This window comes from Manis javanica, chromosome 2, assembly GCF_040802235.1.
Source record: "Manis javanica isolate MJ-LG chromosome 2, MJ_LKY, whole genome shotgun sequence".
In the NCBI taxonomy this organism is placed as follows: domain Eukaryota; kingdom Metazoa; phylum Chordata; class Mammalia; order Pholidota; family Manidae; genus Manis; species Manis javanica.
The window spans coordinates 83,063,146-83,084,054 of NC_133157.1; the positions used below are offsets into that span (position 1 = coordinate 83,063,146).

Genomic DNA, 20,909 nt, shown 5'->3' on the forward strand with positions numbered 1-20,909 from the left:
GATAATTATAATAACAAGGACAGCTGACATAAACAGGTTTAGAAGCTAGTTCACATGACTCTGCTTAAGCATCTAACTCATATGGTTAGAGAATCATTCACAGAACAGATGCTCAAGTAGAATCCAGTATGGCAAATATTTAGCATCCTGTGGGCTGCAGTTAAGAGGCTTAGAAAAGGAACTGAAAACAGTTCGATCATGGTAGGTAGTTACTTTAGCCTGGAAGGGCCTGAAGTGAGTTCGGCTCTGGTGTTGAATGAAGAGTAGATGCCCTGGCTGGGACTGGTAGAGCAGGAAGCTAAGGATATCATTGGTAGGACCTGTGTTTCCAGAATTTTCCCCTTTCCTCCCTACCCAAACTACCTTGGAGCATCCATGGGGCAACTGGAGAGCAATGAGGAGTCACAGGGGCCACGTAAGGGCACATGAAATCGCAGCCTGCGGCATGACTTGGAAGTGACTCAACCTCCTGCTATCACAGCTTTTACATCTGTGGAAAGTGAAGTGTGAACTAAAATAAAATCATGTGGGTCAATTTCAGCTCAAAGCCAATGATTTCTTTGTTTGTTTTTGTGGTTATTTTACTTTGCTTTGAAGACTATCTAAAATTAAAGCACTGTTTATATATAGCAGCAGTAACAGTGTTGGAATTAAGTGAATGCTTTATAATTCACTTTCTGGCCTCTAGGTTAGTGGTGGGAATGGAAACCACCGCCAAGGTCTCTGACAAGAGCTTTTATCAATTGCTTTCACACACTGTGACAATGGGCTGGCAGAGCGTGGCAGTAGGGACGCCAAAGGGCAGCCAGCAGCACGTGCCTGCTCCCAGCATTGCCCCAACCCCCACTGCCGAGCCTGCAGATGGGAAAGGAACCCTGGGCCAGGGAATCTTCCTCTCTGCTGCTATGAGCTGGAGTGCATGAATGCCGTCCAAGGTCGCTTTCCAAGGGTTGAGGGAAGCTAAGGGGCTTTTGGGACAGAGAACTGAAAACTAGCAAGTGCTCCTGCCTCCTGCCCTGGGCAGATGTGGCAGGAAGGGTCAGGTTTGTATTTCATTTCGCTAGCTCTTGCTTCCTGTGGAAGCCCCTGCAGCTGGAGAGCCCAGCACAACGTTGTACCTGTTGTGCTGAGGGGCAACTAGGCCGAGCTTGCAGCTGTACCTCTTTCTTCCCCAGGAACATCTCTGTTCCCAACTGGAAAAATGCATTCTGTGCTTAAAGGAGCAAGTCTTGCTATTCCCAGGAGAGTACGTGTCTGACCAAGAGGAAATCCATACTAGAGTTTGGTGCAGTCCTTGCATATAATTCGGGGTAGTTCATCTGAATACCCATACTTAGCACGTATCATTGGCTATGATGCAGGAGCTGTATGCGTCCTGTGCAGAACTTGTCTCCTTCAGGAGTCTTAGGAATGTGAGTATAAAACTAATACTCTGAGGGAATGTCCCCTTCACTTAATGATACATATTTATATTTCCTGCTTTTAATTTTAAAATCCGTTGAGCATGACATTTCAGATATGTTTCTCTTCCAAAAACAAAACATAAGAAAACTGAATTAGGTGTCTTTTATGTTCCCACGTGATTGTGATTCTTCTTTAAAGCAGGTCAGTTGCTCTTAATAGAAAACTTCCCCAATTCCTGTAAAAAAAAAGGGGGGGTGGATTTTCTAAACATCAATCTGAGCGATGGTTCAATGACTCTTCTTTGGCCTTAGCAACTTAGCAAGGACCTTGCCTTCCCAGATACGGCTTTGGGGGCTGTGGGGGTGGATAAGCATGCAAATAGTAACTTCACAAGGGCATAAAGAAGATTAAAATCATTCCTGAAAAGCACAGTACCAAGGTATGTGTGAATAGCATCAATGAATATCAATGAATGCATTAGATGTTGCCCATCAAGTGGGCTATGGGTGACTGCACCTGGTAACCCCAAGAAAGGCAACAAGGAGCCTTACAAATTGTTACAGATTCTGAACAAGGAAGAGAAAACCCCAGAGCAAGGCAAGAACATGGGGAGACTCTGAAGAGGAGGGCTGACCAGGACAAGGGCCAGAGGAGGAAGACTCCACATATACCCATGGCAGGTCTAAAGATGGTTCTCTTAGCCTCCTGGCTTTCTCTCCAATTTCTCAATGAAAATAAACTCTCATTTTGATCTTCCTGCTCCACAGAATTATTTTCTTATCTATGTTTATGCTCAAGTTAAACTCCAGTAAAATGGTGATAGTTGTTATTGCAAAATCTAGATTTAGTACTCAGCAAAGTCATGCAACTTGGGGCTTTGTGAAGGCAACAGAGAGCCGCATTATGTGTTGTCAGACAAGGAGACAAAGAGACCTCTTTCTTCCCCAGTAACATCTCTGTTCCCAACTGGAAAAATCCCTTCTGTGCTTAAAGGAGGGAGTCCTGTTATTCCCAGGAGAGTAGGTGCCTGACCGAGAGGGACGTGGCCGTTACCTGCTGAATCCTGCCAACATTTCAGTACCCGGAATACGTTTGTGTTACTTTGGGTCCTTCCACAAGCTGATGCTGACCTGAGGATTCAAGTGGAAGCAGTTTGCTTAGGAGATGGTGGCAGGGTACACTCGTAGGGGAACAGAGAATTGACACAGGGAGGGGCAGCACAGAGAATGTGTCATTTGTCCCTGGGGCTCCCTGAGCTTAATCCCACTGGGGAAACTCTGGGAGTCAGTGCAGAACTCCCGCCTGGAGGAAGGGGAGCTACGGGGTTCATATGCCGACACCAGGGTAGTCATTAGTGGATGGCTGTTCCCAGGGGACTTTCACTTCTTAGCGCTACTGATGTAAAGGGCACCCTAATTCCAATTTTTATTTTAGATGAAGTACAGGGAAAGAAAGGAGAAAGGGATGACAGGTAGGGAGTGACTGAAACAAAGGTACCCGAGCTCCCTACAGCCCCTTGCTCCTGCTCAAGCACAGGTTCACATCCTCAGTCCCACTCAGGACCTGCTGCGCACTGTGCAAAAGTTCCCAGTGTGTCTTGGAGATGGTAGTTTTTTACCACAGGAAACCAGCTTCTGCAGTGGAAGGAATCTGAAAAGTTTTGACAATGCTCTTAGAGATTGTTTTTTAATTTTCTAAATCTAAATCTAAATCAGAGTGCTTAGGAAAGTAGAGAATATATGCAACAAAGTATGTAAGTGTGTGCGTGTGTGGGTGTGTGTGCGCGCGCGTGTGTATGCTTACAAGCACACCCCTTCTCTTCTTATTAAATGAGATTGAGCAGCCATCTTGCATAGAAACCAAATCTTGGAAGTTCAAATTCTATCCCAGAAAAGCACTTGTTCCCTCAGCTGCCACATCACACTCTCTGAACCCCATGGGCACAGTGTCCAGTTCTCTAGGGTCCTCCTCTCCCCACTCCCAACTCCCAACCTTAGAAGCTGTCAGAAACTTGAGATCTTGTGCCTATGGCTACTATCCAGGAACAGTCACCTCCAAGAAAGTACCTGTGGCCTCAAAGAGTTCTTGGGGGTCTCCCCAGATTGGTTTTTTTCTTCCCAGGACTAGCTTTTATCTGAGAGACCTGAAATACATACAAATTTAAAACTAGCTTCCCCTTTGAGAAAAGAAAATGAGGGATTTATTGAAAGCAGAGGTACTGTCTTGTTGCCTGCAACAGCAAGGGAAGAAAAACCTCTTGCTACCTACACTGAACTACATGGCCTGGGCTTTTGGCTTCGCATTATATTTGAAGTAAGGAAAAATTCTCATCTCTCAGAAGTGCTTTCTTCTCTGGTTTGTTCTGCCTGTCTCTTGTGTGCAGAGACCCAGGACGATCAGGAAGAGGCCAGGACTCACACAGGCCATTGTCACTGATGGAGAGTCTGGCCTGAGCCAAGGCAAAGGGACCATCTTTGGCTGAATTGCTGAGCCCAGGCACAGGTCTTACTAGAATGGCCAGACTGATCCCCAAAATAATGTCATTCAGTCTTAGGGGAGTGCTATTAACCTGTCTTTTAAGGCAGAACTCTTGAACCCTCTCAAGTACACACACACACACAAAGCTGAGGACAGATAAATGATCTCCTTTAAGCCCAGAATGACTCAGGTTTGGTTTTGAACAAGAAGGGAAATTTTTGTTTGGAAGAAAACTTGTATATGAATTATTAAACTGTTTGGGGATTTCAGCTCCTTGAAAAATAAGAATAGACAGAGGAGATTTTTTCTTCACTGTGTTTCAGTCCTTTTTCCCCCTCATCATAACTCGAAAGAGATTACCATTTTACAAGGTCAAACTTGGCATGCATTTAGTTTTCATGTCAGATTGTTAAAGAGAAATATAAAATTTTTTATTTTGTATAGGTCCCACATTTTAGAGAAACACAGATAGAATCCTATACACTTTGGAAAGTGACATCACCAAAAATCAAGAGTTATCAGGACTTAGGCCATAAAACATCAGGTTGGGAAAAAAGATTTCCCTTGTAAACATGAAGTTCATTATTGACCAAAGATCCCCACATAAGTGGTTTAAAAGTTTCCCACTGTTGCTCAAATAGTAAGTCATGCAAAGATGCACAGAAGGCTGGATAGTTTTTTTCATCCTAAAATATGTTCTTTTTGCCTCTTTTGACCTTAAATGGAGTTTCTATCCCCTCAGATTCTCTGTTCTCTTGTGTTCACTGCAACAATATGCTGGATAGCTCCGATGTGACTGTCATAATGTTTTAAACATCTGTGTGCTCAAATAGTTATTTTTTGAGCATTCACACACTCCATACCTTCCCTTCCAGTACCCCTATGTCTGAAATATGCATCTCTTAAAATATGCTTTCTATCCCAGGACCTGGAAAATGGTGAGAAATGCTTGGAGAGAGGCCATCACTTACCTAATAGTTCATTTTGGTTACTCCACTGCAAGGTTATATGGAAAATACTTTACTTACTGTTCAGTCCCTTCTACCATGGAGTCAGCTGTCATTGATTGTAGAAAGTTCTGTATAAAAAGGCAATATTGCAAAAGGGTAGGAAGAAAAGAAGAGGTGATTGAGTTTCAAGGTTGGCAGGTTTGACAAAATTCCTATGTCCAAAACTTGCTTCTGTTTCCAACAAACATTCCCGGGTTTAACTAAATGCTGACATTTAAGTGCAGAAGACCCTGTATCTCACACTGCGGTGCCAGGCAGTTCAGACTGCAATGCACTGGAGGAACCATTTTTCTTAGATACTGTCTAGTTAACACTATATTTCAGATTCTTAGAGAATAAGTTTAGCACCATCAGAAATCACAAGCTTACCTGTTGGTGAGATTGTCAGTCTGTCTCTGCAGCCCTAGCTAAACATGGACAGGTTTATGTTTGTCCACTGATCTAGCCCATCACCTAGGATAGGGCTTGACACATATCAGACATGCAATCAAAACCTGTGGAAAGGATCTGGAGATGCCTCCGCTCACTTCAGATGGTTTTAACTGTCTGGGAAGGCCGCTGATGTTTGCGTGACTTTTCCCCCTTGTGGCCTAACATCAAAGGGGCCTCTGACAGCTCTGCTGTGACCTCCTTTGGAGTCTCTACTCCGCCTGGTTGATTACCTTCTGGTGATTGCTTCTTCTCCTCCTCTTTCCCCTTCTGTTTTCACCTTGCCCTCTCCTTTCCCTTCCCTTACACTTCTTTTTTCTTTATTCTGTTTCTGTAAGAAAGAACTCATTACACACATGGTGGATAGATGGATGGATGGATAGATAGGTGATTGGATCAATAGAACAATCGATCAATAAAAATAGAAGGGTACAAACAGTATTAGAGAATGGCCCCACGGCTCTCAGTCATGAGGCACTGGTGTTCGCAGTTGTGACATAATGAGGCCAACCCCGATCACAAGGCCCACTCTTACCATACCCTGCTTGGGTCATTTAAGACCTAGAGTCTTAGGCCCACCTGAGGGAATTTTGATTCATAAATTCAGAGTTCAGGAGCTGCATTTCTTAAAAAGAAAAGAAAAAAGTTCATGGGAGATTCTGATTCCCAACAAGCTTTGTACTGACTTATCCAATTTGAACATGAAAAGCATCTGACCAGATACAATCCTGGCCCTGCACCTGCATAACAGAATGATTGACCACTGCCAGGCTTCACGAAGACTGTGTTTAAACAAAATTAAGTGGATGTAAAGTAAAGATATGGATGTCTTTGATCAGAGCAGATTAAACAACTTGAACAAGTAAGGCTAAAATAAAAAATCCAGCTTGGGACTTGACATTAGCTCAGATCCAGGACCACACACTGAATTGCCTGGGCAGCTACCAGAGAGGAGCTGTGTGGGTGGAGGTGCAGCTAAAATGAAGACCCCTGGCCCCATACCAAAGGGGCAGCCACCATTCATCAACTGGTGCCAGGTAGGAGTGTGGGCCCAAGGTTGCTAAACCTTCCTGATTTTAAAGCAGGAGAAATCCAAATGTTTATATGAAGCTGCCCAGCTTTCTGATGTTGGCAATTAATGCATTAAAAGTAAATAAAGCTGACTTGCTTTTGGATTCAGACTGCAGTCTGATGATTTTGCTACCTTTAGTTTATGCTGCCTGTGCTGAGTAAGTCTGAAAATTATACCTCTTTAATTGTAAACATTTATGAAACATTGTATTAGGATGAAATTCAGCTACTCTTAATATAAACCTAAAATGACACGGCTTAAAAATGAGAGAGGTCTGTTGTTCTCTCATATTAAAAAAGCCCAGAGATAGATGGCCCAGCAATGCAATAGAAACTACATGATTGTCCTATCTCTGCACTCTCTCTGTTTCTGCTCACTACCCTTAACACATGCCTTATATCTTCTAGGTTGACTCATGGTCATAAGACGGCTGCTGGCTCTTCAGCCATCACATTCAGATCTGAGCAAGAAAACAAAGGAAGGGAAAGGAGAGAAGGATGCTTGCCTCCCAGTTGAGTAAGCCTCCTTTAAAGAATTTTCCTGGAAGTCCTATCCAAAAAACATGTACTTGTACATTGACCATTTTTATGTGAAAAAGAAGATGGGACACATAGTTTTTTTTAACTAAGCACAATGTTCTGTTATTTGCCACTAAATGATACAATATTATTCTAGAAACCTGAGGCAGAGAACCTAAGTGACTATGCCAAGACCATTTACAGTTCATGAGCCAAGCATCCAGAAATTCAGTTTAAGTCAACTGGCTGCAAAGTCTGGGTTCTTTTTCTTTTTCTATGTTACTCCTAAAAGAAAATTTCTATAGTCTTAAAAAAAATAGGCTTTTCCCACCCTTGGCCAGCACAGCTTTATCCCAGCCTCTACCAGCTACTCTGTCCCCTCCCCACTCCATGCCTGTGCTTCTAACTTGTTCATTGTTGGCAATAACAAAGCCTGGTTGAACACATGTTGCCGGTTCAGGGTTACTTTGCTGGTTTTGTTTGGATCACATGCTTCCTGTGTGTCTGGGGTGGAGAGGACATGGACTACCTGACTCATAACTCCTCCATGCCAACCAACCATCCATAGAATAGACTCCAAGCAGAGCATGTCTCTGGAAAACCAGCCCTTCAGCAATGTCTGAATCTTTTCTTGCAAATGTATTTAAAGGACTCTTAAATGTGACCATATACCCTTTATCACCAGAGAAAATTAATACTCTCACCTGCCTTGTTTGCCATCAGTACTTTCCTCTCAGCCTCCACATTCAGCCAATTATGGTCATTTCCATTTTCTGATTCTTTTGTTTAATATAATTATTCCAAAAAATTGGACCAGGCAATGCTTTTTTCTTTTATTTTTCTTTCTCTTTTCCCTTCCATTGAGCTTGATAAGAAATGTCTGTGTATTCGTTTTCCCTTCTTTATGAGTAAGACGATGTTTGCTACATCAGCAGAGTGAGCCGGACTTGAAGTAGTCCATATCCAAAGAAATCTTCCCGTTTTCATAGCATGCAGTCAGCAGATATGAATAATTCCAGGAATGTGCTTTCCAGTGTATATAAATAGTTTTCTCTAGAATGAACTCTCTCCTGACTTAAAATTTTTAAAAAGCATAGTAATGTATTTTGTCAAATTCAACTATTGGTAGTGACTCCTAAGTACAGAATGGGGGGAGTGTATGATGCTACCAGAAGGCATAGGTAGGCTTAAAGGAAGTTTGTCCATGACATAATATATCATGGCAGCTTAATAATGAAATTGGTTTCTCAAAGAGCCTTTTGTGGCACGCTCGTTTCATGGGATGGCCTCTGAACTAACAGGTCCAGGAGCGGAGCAGCCACCTCTCAGACAGAGCTTCAGAGTCTCTGGGCCTCAGGTGTTTCCTAAGCCAGTGACTGTGGTGTGACCACTGCTGGGTGGGCCCTGATCCCATTCCTGATGGTGCCCATGCTGCACTTACACCAACGCAGGGGACGTGGTACAGACCTGCAGGTGCTTGGACATGCTAAGCCTGCATGGGTGGGAAGGTAAAGCCCCTCACGGGGAACTTTGACTAATTATGGAGGGAACCAGTGCATAGCCCTGTCCCTTTCCTTCCCCAGTAGAGACCCCTCCAGACACATTTCATCCAGCTGCCCCATAGGATCAGGTCACCAATAGCCTCAGAGGTGGCCAGATCCAGGTCACCCCTTCCACTGGCTCCCCATCTGGCTGTGTGGGGTCTGGCCCTTCACACTGGCTCTCTGGGGAATAGTGCCCAGCAAGAAGCTTGCACTTCAGCCTGTCTTAAGCCCTGCTTTCTGGGAAACCCAGACAAAACATAATAGTTCAAAAACATACTCACCTGGGAAATGCCATGCACTGCATCCCATTTCTGAAAAACCATCATGCACAACCACTTCTAGAAGGTCCTGAGGATCCTGCAGCTAAACAAACAAAGAAACAAAACAAGGCTTGTTTACCTTGTTACACTAAATTACTAAAATCACTTCACCATGAAAATCACTTGGAGAGCAGCTTTGCAAAACTAGACACAAGAAACATCACTGGAGATATGCAAATATCTTCAGAATTTACTGTATCTACACTGAGGATTTAGGGCTGTTTCTGAGAGTTTATTTATATGAATGCTGGGGTGGACTGAATATTGGCTTCTGAAGAGATATTTCCATGTCCTAACCCCTGGAACCTGTGAACATGACCTTGTTTGGGAAAACGGTTGTCACTGATGTAATTGTTACGGGTCCTGAGGTGAGGAAATCATCTTGGATTAGCTGGGTTGACCCTAAATCCAATGACAAGTGTTTTTGTAAGAGAAAAGAAGACAAGTCATAGGCACAGAGGAGATGGCCATATGACCATGGAGGCGGCGGTGGGATTTATGCAGCTGAAAGTGAAGGAACCCCTGGAACCACCAGAAGTGGGATGAGGGGAGGAAAGATTCTCTGCAGAGTCCTCAGCAGGAGTGCAACCCAGCCAACACCTTCACTTTGGACACCTGGCTTTTCAAACTGTAAGGGAATAAATGTTTGTTGTTTCAAGCTACCAAGTGTGTTGCTATGACAGCCACACAAAAGTAATACAGGTGCCATTGTGTCTAATGGAAAAGACTCGTGGAAAGGAACTGCCTTGTCACGGGGACCTCTTAATCTGGAGTTGGCTAAATGCCAGGGTGCTTTCCCTCGGGACTTGCTCTAATATAAAGAGATTCAGCTGACCATGTTCTGCCTGCAGGAAGAACAATAGAGAGAAGGGGGCAGTTAAAAGGGACCCAGCACCTGGGAGATTGGTCTCTGTCTGACCAGCAAAGAGCACAGCACACATCAGCTTTAAGTCCAGATTATTAGTTTTCCTCATTTGTGAAGGGTATTGAGTGGTTGCTGGGTTCCCTTCCAGCTCCAAAGTTCTGGGAGGGCCCGCAGGAGTCCTGAAATACATTCCCCCAAGGCATTTTAAATGGTTCTTATCATATGAAACAAAGGAAACAGAGAGAAAGGAAGGGAAGGAAGCAGCATCTGCTCGAATGGTCAGGAACACACTTAAGACACAAAAATTGATTCAAAGTTAGGTTCATCCAAATATGAATGCCCAGGCCAGGTCATCTCCTTTGTTTTTCCACTTTGATTGACTTGAACTTAGAAGGACTAGGAGGCCTGCAGGTGCTTTTTAAAATTTGGGTAACAGTGGTTGAAAATACTCAGATTTCAGTCATTAACTCTCTCTACAGTCTCACTTCCTTGACCTATTTCAGAAGGAAGAACATGAGCAGCAGCCTCTACCTCAAATCCCTTTGTAAATATAGATTTCCTGAAGCTTCTGCAAAGTCGTGACTTCTGTCATCTCATGGGTCTTTCCTGACTGGGTCTTTGAGGCACTCTGAGTTCATGGGAAGCTGCACCAGCTCAAACTTTATAACATGGGCTTCCTCAATATCAGCCTCCTTTTGGAAATTCCAATGTTGTTTTTCAAATCTGTGACCTATGACTGTTTCAGGGAAGTCAAGTTGAAAATTTTTTTTAATAAGTTGAACTTTATTTAAAAAATTCACTAGAGCCATTCACTGTTTATAATTTCCATGACAAATCAGCAGGTAGTTATCCATTTTCAAAAAGCAAAAGTAGGGAGCCCTGCTTTGGAGGGCCTCTTCCCCTGTATTAGATGAGTTTGCACATAGTGGGGTGCCTTGCATGCCCAGCAAGCCTTTTCTGTCTATTGCAAGGCTGCTCATGCCTGCATTCATGCCTGGGCCAACCTGCCAGGGGCGCTCTACAGAGTTCTGCAGGATGACCTCCAGGTTATAGAAACAGCAAAGAGATTCTTGAAAATGTGCCAGATGGAAAACAGTGACAGCTTTGGATTCCTTCCAGGCCCCGGAAAAGAAGCTCTGCAGATACAGTCATTTCTTCAGAGGGACTTGAGAAAAGAGAAAAAAATGTTACTAATATCTCTCCAATCTTTTCACAGTCAGAAGTAAACAGACTTAGAAAAGAGCATATATTTCACAGGGATGTTTCAGAGCACGTTGGTAGGGTGTTAGAATCATGGCCTTGGTGGAGTGAAGAAAGCCCTGGGCAAGAAAGCAGGGGCCTGAATTGCAGTCCTGTCTGGGCCCCACCACAGGTGAGCCCCCCTGCTGGAAGCCTTAGCTCTTCTTCCTCCCAAGGGAGGCGAGTACCCGCCTCTGCAGGTTCCCCCAAGGACAAAGGAGATTGGCTGGTACAGATAGCTTGTAAAGGTGGTATCTGTTGGACTTACGTAAAATTTCATTAGGAAAGGTCCCAGAGGACATTTTCCCAAGAGAGACATCCAGCTAATCTTGGATGGCTTCCATGACTCTCTGTGAAACAGGTGGATATCTGAGATGTACAAATTCTTTTGTCCTTCTTTGAGAAACTAAGCTGATTATGAGATGAACTTCATCCTCCCCCTTATGAGTTAGCCAAAGGTGTATGTGTGCTGCAGCCACATGCCAATGCAGCAACTACAGACTGACATGGGAATAATTAGCAATTAAGGGACCTACAGTGATCTCATGAGGTTACAGCCAAAAGTTAGGATTATTTTCTGTCACTCAACTTGGGGGACAGAACTAAAAAAAAGCCTAAGTTTGGAATACTCCTAGTTACTAGAAGGTTATAGGGCTACGAATGCCATCATTTCCACCCTCATTCCTTATGTCCGTGGAAAAATATGTCCTCAAGTGGAGCAAGGAAGCTAGACAAACTTTCCCACAGAAATTATGCATAATGGTGGGCCTCTGTTCCTGTTCACATACTTGGCATGAAGCGGGCCATGGATATGCTTCAGAAATAAAGACACCACAGCAAATCACGATACTTATTTAAATGAGGGACATTGTTCCAAGTGCTGGGCTGTTAAAACTAGAAGGGATTATTTTTCAGAAATAAAAAAAACCCTAAGTTGCATTATTTATAAATGGCATTATTGCTTACATAGGAACCTCAAAGTATCTACAGCTGTATTAGTTCATGTAACAAGTACAAGTAACAAGTTTAGTGGATGACAAATCAATTTAGAAAATCACTTTACTTAAAATTTTTAATACCAGCCACAAACTGTTAGAAATACTTCTTGGATCCCCTCTCTGCCAGGCTGATCAGTGGAGAGATGGAGCTTTCCCACTTCTCCAAGTAAGCCTGTTCACAGCAACAGCTTCAGACCTGAGAGGCGGCAACACTACAAAGAGAACTTAGCTTTGGAAAAAATGAGATTCACACTAAATCCTGGCTTCTCCATTTGCTACGTATAATGAATCTTGGTTTGCTCACCTGTACCATGGAGGTGATAATGGTGATTATGCCAACTTTCAATATGGCTACTTGGTTCAAATAATACATGTGAGGGTGATAAATAACTAGGAAGTCTTTACAGTGGGACCGCTGCTCTTAACCGGGTCAGAGAAAACACAACTGAAGCCATGGTACCAGAGTCTTGGCTCTTCCGTTTATACTTGCTTGACCTTGAGCTTTTCCAGGCCTCAGCTTCTTCACCTGTCAAGTGGGGATGACAATAATGTCAACTACATAGGACCATGGTACAGATGAAATGACTCTATGTGAAGCTCTTAGAATAGTGCCTGGTACATGGCAAATGTTCATTCATTCTTACTGCATTTTCATGTCTGCCTGGAAGAAAATATCTGTCTAAAGAACTGCTTATTATAAATAATAAACTCTATTTAGAGTAAATAAAATTAAAAAATGACTTTAAAGGAGACCTAGGCCAAAGTCTCATTCCAGGGAAGGAAACTGAGGCTCAAAGTGTTTCCTCTGGTCACACGGTTACTCCTAATTTCTAATTCAGTACTTTCCCCATATACAGCTCTACTTTGTGAACAAAGGTCTATAAGAGGACTCGTCTATCCTCACTAGATGGCCCAAGGGGTTCAGAGATCCCATACACCTATACTTCCTACAGATAAAGAAACTGGAAGTCAAAGAGTCTAAGGAGCTGCCTTAGTGTTGCATGGCCCCGAACCATTTGAAGTGCATCGGTACTCTTTACGGTCATGGGACTAACCACTGACTGCTTGTGTATCCTAGAACTAGTGACGTGATCCACTCAAAACGGTGGTCTGCAGATCAGCATCACCTGGGACGTTGGCAGAAATGCGGAATCTCAGGCCGCACCCCAGATCGTCCTGAATCAGAATCTACACCTGAGGGATCCTTCTAGAAGCATTCCTCTTTTTTGGGACATCCTAGACCCTCCCTTCCAGCTCTAAAATGCTCTGAATTCTTCTCTCCTTACTTCTCTAACCCCACAAACTCCAATTCTAAAGAAATATTTGAAGGGGATAAGAGGTTACAAAGGCAGCCTGAGGGTCAAGGTGAAGGGAAAGTGGACAGAGGCATATTCCTTCATTAGGGAAGCTGGTTTCTGGCTGTCAGGAGTCCTCCTGACGCTTTGCAGGGCTGTTAGTGATGTTTGGATCACATGACTGATGGGGACAGAGCCCTCTCCCAGGAGCCTAGGAGACCCGGGGGCTTGTCTCATCTCTGCTGCCAGAAGAGACGCGAAGGCTGAAGCGATGGCCCCGGTCTATTCCTCTCTAAAAGGAAAGAACTGATTTTCTAAACAGCTTTCATTTACATGCTCAGTCTTCAAAGTCAGTCTTTTTTAAAAATTACCTGCTTTTCTAACTTACCTGTGATTTATTGGTGTGTGTTTTTCTAGCAAATTCTTCATTCCCAGCCCAGAACTTTGGCTGTCAAAGAGGACAAGGGAGCTCTGGTTAAGGTCTTACAATCACAACAACCAGGATTCCCACAGGCACAGAGACCTGAGTGATTTTTCTGCTCAGCTGTTTTCCATCACCTTGTGTTAAATAATTGGTCAATTCACATTCACTTTAGCCCTGAACCTCCTTAAAAGGGCCACCTTTCCCTCCAGTCTGCTCATTAATGTCCACTCCCTCATCTGGTAAGAGGAGTACCCGCCTGAGCCATCTGCTCACTGACCACCCCGGCTACAAAAGCATGTGCCCATGGAAACAAGACCAAAGGCAATGGAAATAGTGACAAAATAGTAAATTTCATCTTTAAGAGGGCCTGCTTGCTTTTCTCTGGTTTTAAGCCTATTTCTCTGAGGCTCCAGTTGAAGCTCATGGCTACAGAACATGAAACCCCACTTCTTAGTCCTTGGGCTTAGTCTTTGCATGCCAAGAAATATGGAGTTCTTCACATGCATCAGACTAATTAATAGTTTTGCATTCCCATAAACATGGAGGTTTTAGGAGTCTAAAGTTGACTTTGAAAATGACACAGAGCGACACAGAGCTCTTGTTTGCCAAATGCTTGCGAATCATCTTCCCTCCACAAAAACCTTTAAAATGTCAGCAGCCTGAACACCTCTGCCCACAGGGCCATTCCTTCCACAGGACCTGGGCAGTAATTTACTGCCTAAGATGTCTATCCCCAGACCCCAGGAAGGTTGTGAATGTTTATGGCCCTCCAGGCAAATGTTTTGTGAAACTATCTGTATGAAGCACAGGCCCACTCACTCCCCCTTTGGCACCAAAACATTTTTGTGAAGGTATTTTTATTTTAAATAAGTGAGCTCCACAAGTAAATACTAAGTGAGGGCTAGTGAAGTGACTCAAAATGAAGCAGAGATTGAAGAAAGAAAGGCTCTTGGGGTAATAAGATTCTAGTTTATCCTTGTTTCTCTCTCTTCTTTTATTGAGGAATAAGTATATGGAAAACAAGGCATTCAACCTCATTTTAAGAACCCATTCTGAGCATAAATCTTAGTTACATGGCTAAAAACAGACCCATGAATGGTGTGGACTTAACTTCCCTTCACAGATGCCTTGTGAGGGAAATAGTCATCCTCCTGTTCCATCTCTAATCAAGACTTTCAGAAGAACAAATGTTACTGTAAAGACTGTTTCGAATTATCAAGAGAGAAGTTGATTTTTGTTCACAAATTGGCCAAAGAGGCATCTGGTTAAGTTCAGAGGAAGTTAAGGCAGACTTAATGAAGGGCAAGAGGCACATTCAAGTTTCCCCTAACATCCTACTCTCTGTGTGACTAACACGATATTCTCAAAAGTAGGTAAAGAAAACAGCACATTATTTTTACTTCAGAAAGGACAACTTAACCCATATGTGAAACACATTATTGTAATGTTTCAATTAAAGCATACTTCAAGTGCATATTCAGTAGAAAAATCAACTCCCTCTCCCATTAGCTGCATTCTCTACATACTGAACAGGATGTGAGAAAAATTGCCGGATCCCTACTCCATCATTTCTCATGCTGAAATTGCATTCTAAGCACTTGCTATGTCTGAACTCCACAGATGAGAAACTGGAAGTAATCTTTAGGAATGAAAACTTATGGAGTGTGGTACAATAGTGTTCAACAGTACAATGAAAGCTGTGGCCGTAATTAGATTTTATTTTGCTTTTTATTTTGAATGAGTTGAAACAAATTGGAGAAAGTGAATTTAAAAAAAAAAGGACATTTTGCAGATAAGCCTAATGGAGATGTTAAAGGACTTCCAGAAATAGACAGACATTTATTTAAAATCTAGCTTTTAGCTACATTTCATTCTTTGTTTATGCTCTCTTCTTCCCCTCAGTTTTCACACACAAGGTAAACATTTGTAAAAAGCTCAAGCCCCAAAGGACTGCAAACAGCTATAAGATGTCAGCTAGGCAGTTTCATTTCTAGAAATCTAAATAAACTCATTTATTTTAAGGCTAGGGAAATGACAATTATATAAAATAACTGGCTTGCTCTTCCTGTTCCATGAACAAGCAGAGGTGCCTGTGCACACACAGAAATGCACACACCTCGTTTAGCCAAGGCTCATTGCTCCAAACAAAACCTAAGGGCTTACTCCATGACTTGGAAGATTATTAGTTTTACTTGAAATTGGGAGAAAAAGAAAAAGTACAATCAATATGGTGATGCTGCCCCAGGTATTTATCAACATGCATGCAGGAGTGAAAAATTTGAGTCACCTCACGTGTTCCCAGATGAAGTCCAACATCCCCAGTAAAGGTGTTGCTCTGCCTTCTTGTTTCAGCTCTCATATTATAAACAAGTGTTTTTGTGATCTATTTAGTGCCACATTCTTTTGCATTTTTATGGTTTTTATTGGTGATTTCACTATTTAAAATGACCCCAGCATGGTACTGAAGTGCCATTTAGAGTTCCTAGGAGCAAGGAGACCGTGATGGCCTTACTGAGAAGCTGTGTGGTAGGTAGGCATAACCCAGGCAAGAGTTGAGGTGGTGTTGGCCATGAGTTTAATGTGAATGAATCAACATTATGTGTTAAAGATGGTGTCTTTCAAGAGAAACACACACAAAACAAAGTTAGATGCTGATCAGGTGATGAAAATCTCAGGACCAGAGGCTGGCAGGAACCACATCTTGTACTCCTCCTACAGAGCCACATAGTGTGGGCTAATTCAGAACATAACTACTCTGGAAATGAGAATGGACTGTACTGAACTGATACCTAGCTTTCCTCTGGGGATCCTGCTTCCCCTGCGAACTTCTCAAGCAGAAGACTGCTTATTTCCTTAGTTATGTGCTAATTCACAGCCCCTGCAGACCCCATATACCACTGAGGCTGGAGTAAAGTTGATGTTCTCGCACCGTGTTGCCTCTCCTGGACCATTTGCCATCCTTCCACCCTAAGGCCTCCACCCACTCATTCCAGCTTCTCTGCAGCTCAGGCCTTCAGACTATGTATGCCACATGCTATTCCTGCTTGGAGCAGGCATCTTCAGACCCCCAGTCACTCTCCCTCATTTGTTGAAGACTTTAGTTTTTTCCTTGTTTTGCTGTCTTTCTATTACTATTCCTGTTACGGTTCATGAGGACTTCAATGTCCACATAGAGAATTCTCCCAATAAATTAATTTCTTAATTCTTCCTCCTCCTTACCTTCTATGATCTTGCCCTCCACCTACCTCAGCCACCCTCTTCAAACGACCTGTCCCACCCCGGACTTGGGTCATTACTAGGTAACGTGCCCCTCCATCATCTCAATTTCAAAACTCCACCGTATGATCACCACTTCCTATCTTCCCAGATCAGTACCTCTAGTGGCCCAAGCCCCAGTAACACTGCAAGCTCCAGGCCCCTCTCTGACCTCTCCTCTATCTTTACCCTGCTTCTTACCTCCTCATGTCCTCTTCTCCCTCCAGTCCTGACTTCAATCCCTTACTCTGTAACTATAATCACTGTCTTCAACTCCCTTTCCCTTCCTCTCTCTCCATTTGCTATAACCTGATTAAATCCGAGTACTGTGTGCCTATTAACTGGTCTGATATAACTTCTTAACCAAACCTCAGTGGGCCCTGAATGCTGGTCAGAAACACTACACACTTCCTTAATCAACTTGCACTACCATCTCTAAGACTACTACTTCACAAGTTGTTTCCTATCCCTTAACTGCTAAAATTATTCCCCATTCCTTTCTCTCAAGACCTTCATACTTCAATGAAAAATAGAAAACATAATAAAAGAAATCCTAACAGTTCCCACCTCCAAATCTACCAACTTTGCCTGTATCTGGACCCAGATACCGCACCCCTTCCTGCTTCTGTGCATGACTGTCCTTGCACCTTCCTGGGGCCGCTCCTCCCTGAGACAATGGATTCCATCCTTTCCAAAGTCACCAATGTCTTCACTCCTGCAACTGTGCCCTCGCCTCTAAAATTGTCCATTTCTCTACCAAGTGTAATCTCTGCTAGTAATTACCATTTACATCCTGATGACTCCTAGATGTCTATCTGCAGCCTGGGTCATGCTCCTGAACACCAGACTTATTTATCCCCCTGCCTTCTTGGGTGTCTATCTCATTCTTGATTGTCCAGTCAAACTTGCTTTTTCTCCACCTCCCTCATCTAAGTAAATGACAACATCATCTTTCCAATTGTTGAAGCCCAGACCATTCAGGTCTTTCTTTCCTGACTCCTGTCTTCTCAGACTCCTGTCTCCTTTTCCCGTATACTATCAAATATTCATGGCTTTATCTTTGGAATGTATCCAGAATCTGACTATCTCTCAATTCCCTTCTGCTTCTGCTTCCATTGTTTCTCACCAAGATTATTGCACAATCCTTTAATGTTCTCCCTGATTCTATCCTTTCGATTCCCTTTCAGTGTGTGTATGTGCAAGCCTTTTGCTTTAACACAGCAAACAGAGTGCTTTTAAGACCTAAGTTGGACCTGTTGTTCCTCTGCCCCCAGTTTGCCAGAGGTTTCTATTGCTTTTAGAATAAAATCTGATTTTCACCCTCTTATACAACCCTACCTGATCTGGCCCCCTGCTACTTCTCTGTCTCGTCTCCTGGGGCTCTTTTCCTCGTTCACTCACCTCCAGTCAGTTGGACTCTCACCTCAGGACACTTGGACTTGCTGCTCCCAGATCTCACTCCATTCAGAGCTTTGCTCAAATGTCACATTATCCAAGACCTTTCCTCTCTGTTCTATTGGAAGTAGCCCCATTCACCCTTCTTTTTCTGTCTATCTACTTTGCTTCATTTTCCCTTCACACTCACCACCACCTGCTATATTATTTGCTTATAACGGTACCTCCACTAGAAAGTGAGCCTAATGATAACAATGGTTCTGTTCATTTTAATGTTGTATTCCTAGAGTTTTCACAGATAGCATATGACCACTAAATACCCATTAACTGAGTAGATTAATTTTTAATCAGAACATTCAATAATAATGTAATCCCTGAATCTAATTCAACCATTGGTTTAACCATTAAGCACTTCTGAGCATCTTCTTTGGGCCAGCAATACCAGCTGCAAAATAAAAGCACGTAGAAACTGAAGAGAAATTTGTTCATGAAAGACAATGTTGATAACCATTTTTAGAATATTTCTGCAAAGACACTAAGACTGTGGTTTGGACCATATCCCAGTTAAAAAGGAGGAAATTGAGTGTGACATGTATCTGTCAATTAAAGAAAGATGCAAGTACCAAGGAAAGTAGAGGCTTAATATATACACATTGACTAAATGAATTAAGAAGGTGAGTAGAAATTTTTCAAGATAATTCACATCTGATATTTTGATGGTCTATAGAAGTCTCTAAGACATTGTGAATCCATTCTTCACTACAATGTCTGTCTCCTTGTCTCTCAAGAAAAAGAAAACACCTCTACACCAGAAAAAGATAAATTTTGTTTGGAAGTTATTATCTCTACCTGTTATTCTGACACTTCATTGAAAATGTTTTAGATGTGGAGGGGGTTACTTTAAATATTTATTTTATTGACTTTCCAAATTATGAGAGGGACAGTGCACTGAAATAAGGTCAGAGAAGGGGTTGCTGCACTTTACTTGTGCTTCATTTAATTTGTGTTTTACACATGCTCAGTGTGGGTTGGCAGGAGGGCATTTTGGACCATGAATTGAGAGACAAACATGTAACCTTGGACATCAGAACTTCCAGGGCCTCCACTAAAAAGAAAATCACTACTCCTTCCCTTGGTTCCCTCAGGCCTCTCTGATCTCACTCCTCTCTGCCCTTTGGTCACTGGATCTGGCCACACTGACATTTCTCTAATGGTGGTTAGTTATTAATCGGCAATTAGTAATTTCTCTCATAGCTAAAGATACTAAACTTCTTTTCATATGTTTGCTAGTCCCTTAGGTTTCCTTATTTCTTTCTTGCCACAGGCTTTCAACTTTCTCTCGCCTCTGCCCAGGGCTCACCTTCCAGATCCACTTTCTCATCCCTCTATCTGAGCTTAAATGACACCTCCTCGAAGAGACAATAGCTGAGAATCCAATTCAATCATGCCCCTGCCCTGCTCCACCCTTTCTTTGACAACACTGTATTATATTTTCTTCTTAGAATTTACCACTGTCTGTAATTACCTTGTTTACTTTACTAAATTTTAACTACACCTTCCTCTGTTCCTCCCGAGTGAGCAAAATCTGCAGGAGGACAGAGACCACATCTGTTTTGTGAAGACTCTGTCACTAATACTGGAGCCATGCTTGGTACAGAGCAGGTACTCTGTATTTCTTGAGGAAAAAATTAAATGATCTTTTTTCTGATCATGAGGTTCTTATCTCTAGAATTAAAGAGTTGGGTCAGATCAGTAGTTCTCAAAGTGGGGTCCTTGGATCAGCAACATTAGTATTGCCTGGGAACTTGTGAAAATGCAGATTCCTGGGCCCTACCCCAGACCTGCTGCATCAGAGGCCCTGGGTGGGTCCCCATGCTTGTTGATTTAGCAGCCCTGCAGGTGCCTGAACGTGAAGCAGAGTTTGGGAATCACTGCACCAGATGGTCTCTGATGCCTCTTCTTCATATTTAATTTTTTCAGCTTTTTTAATTACAAATGTATTTCACATATAAAAATGAGAGAAAACCATTGCAAATATATTTGATGCTTACAGTGTGTAACTCTTTCCCAGTCCTGTTTTCCTCCTATCCTCTCTAAAGGGAAGCCCTTCTAATTATTTTAACACTTATCATTTCTGAATTATTTTCCAAGGTGCTTGCATAAATTTATATCCTCATTACCAGGCATAAGTACCTCTGCCTCTCCATATAATTACAACATTTGGTATTGTCAGAGGTTTTGTCTTACCAAATGATGGTTGTTGAAATGTTGTGTATTGGGGTATTGAATGTGTTTCTCTAATAACTACTTATGATAAGCTTCTGTTTGCTAGACACTTATATTTTCCATTATATCATCAAATACTAAAATTCTCTATCAGTTATATGATTTGCAAATTTTTTCCAAAAATATAACATTTCCCTTTGTTTCTGATAGCTTTTATTAGCAGAATTTTAATGAATTTATCATTTCCTTTATAAGTGCATTTTTATTGCCTGAGACTTATTCCTTAAGCCCAATGTCATGGTGAAATTCTCCAAAATTTTATAATGATATTATACTTTTCACACTGAGGTCTTTAATCCTTGATCTTTGTTTATGGTGTGAGGTCATGATTCTAATTAAATACATTTCTCTCTATAACAGCAGATTGGTGTCTTATC

The 20,909-nt window shown here is 42.4% G+C and overlaps 1 long non-coding RNA gene across 1 annotated transcript; it reads right to left on the reverse strand.

Annotated features, from left to right (window-relative positions):
* Positions 1-1,465: 1,465 nt before the first annotated feature.
* On the reverse strand, positions 1,466-8,820 carry LOC140847722 (uncharacterized). Its single transcript, XR_012127784.1, has 5 exons — positions 8,737-8,820; positions 5,555-5,652; positions 4,911-4,960; positions 2,458-2,534; positions 1,466-1,639 (listed from the first exon to the last, which is right to left on the reverse strand). It is a non-coding gene; the product is annotated as an uncharacterized lncRNA (long non-coding RNA).
* Between the last annotated feature and the right edge of the window lie 12,089 nt (positions 8,821-20,909).